Raw genomic sequence first — 341 nt, 5'->3', positions numbered from 1 at the left:
TCATCTTTCATATTTATTGTTTCACCGTCGTCCTGCATTCATGCGTCACAAATTCGCTTGTCTCTCGTCGAAACACAAGGCAATTGGCTAGCTGTTGCTGCTCCCTAGTGGTATGGGAGGGTACTACATGATGACTTTCTGGGCGAAAGACCGCACAGGCAAACAAATTGGATATTTTCCGACGGCACACCTGACAATGTCTCGCGGCAAACCACAGGGTTGAAAAACACTGGTCTGAGACATTCTCTGAGCACGTCATCTGTTGGAGCCTTCTCCTTGATGTATTCATGGAGCTTGGATGTTTCATCCTGGACAGTGGCTCTCACACTCACTAGTCCCCG

This window comes from Hippocampus comes, unplaced genomic scaffold, assembly GCF_001891065.2.
Source record: "Hippocampus comes isolate QL1 unplaced genomic scaffold, H_comes_QL1_v1.1 scaffold228, whole genome shotgun sequence".
In the NCBI taxonomy this organism is placed as follows: domain Eukaryota; kingdom Metazoa; phylum Chordata; class Actinopteri; order Syngnathiformes; family Syngnathidae; genus Hippocampus; species Hippocampus comes.
This window is presented reverse-complemented; position numbering follows the sequence as displayed.